The sequence below is a fragment of the Cheilinus undulatus genome, linkage group 22 (assembly GCF_018320785.1).
Source record: "Cheilinus undulatus linkage group 22, ASM1832078v1, whole genome shotgun sequence".
Taxonomy (NCBI): Eukaryota; Metazoa; Chordata; class Actinopteri; order Labriformes; family Labridae; genus Cheilinus; species Cheilinus undulatus.
This window is the reverse complement of record NC_054886.1, coordinates 35,615,124-35,616,268: the sequence shown is the minus strand read 5'-3', so window position 1 is coordinate 35,616,268 and position 1,145 is coordinate 35,615,124.

The following is a 1,145-nucleotide window of genomic DNA, read 5'->3' as shown; positions in this document are numbered from 1 at the left end:
GCTTTTAGCTTCTCCAGGCGCAGTTAGCGCCTCGCCCCCTCTTTAACGGGAGCGATTTTCTCTGAGATTGTAAAACAAATCCAGCGTTAGAGACAGACGGACCTTTCAGAAGCTCTGGAGCTGATTCACCGCCGTGTTTTGGCGCTCAGTGTAGAGGACTGTTGAACCAGAAGTGTTGTTGTGAAGCGACAGTCTGACCGTGAATCAGAGTTGATGTTACATCATTAAGGCAGTGGTTGACAGGTCATAGATAAACGCTGGATCAACATTATTTCATCGTAGTGAGGCTGAAGACTTCAGTGTTTAGACAGCACTGGTCTAGAGAGTGCTAACGTCTGCTGCTGTAAAGAACCACACAACAACTTCCAGCCGTTTTGTTTAATTTAATAATAATAATATAAAAAGGAAATCTTACATCTCCCTGTATTTCCCAAAACAATAACTGATCATAGCTCCCTCTAGTGGTAGGAAACTTTTAACCTCAACAGGCTAAACGTTGCTCACATTACAACATGTACTGGTAGTTCCCATGGTGATCATGGATACAGCTCCAGTCATGGTTAATAAACGTTTATTTACAGTTGAGTCCAAGGCCGCCTATAAGGGGGATAAAGAGGAGAGCTTTCTGGGCCCCGGCCACACTGGGGGACCATGGAGGTCAGCTAAACCATGGTCCTTTATACAGTTAAACCGTGGTATCCATATTTCATACTGAACCTGAATAATAGCTCTTATCAGTGAAACAAGTATCTTTTATATTCATTTCTGTCTTAAATATCCTTCTTAAAAATGTAAATCCCTTTTGATAAAACAAATTAAAATGGGTTAAATATTGCTAAAATGGGTTAATAATGGCAAAAATAGTGAAAAGGTGGCAAAGTTGGATTTTAATAGTGGAAGAAATGGGTTATAAGTGGCAAAAATTAGATAAAAGTGGCATAAAAATAACCAAAAATGGCTTTAAGTGGGGAAAAACAGCATAAATAGTGGGAAAAAAAGAGGTTAAAAAGTGACTAAAGTGGCAAAAATTAGATCAAAGTGACATAAAAATAACCAAAAAAATGACAAAATGCATTCAAGTGGGGAAAAATGCATAAATAGTGAAAATAGGGGGTTAAAAAAGTGTCTGAAATGGGTTTAGAGTG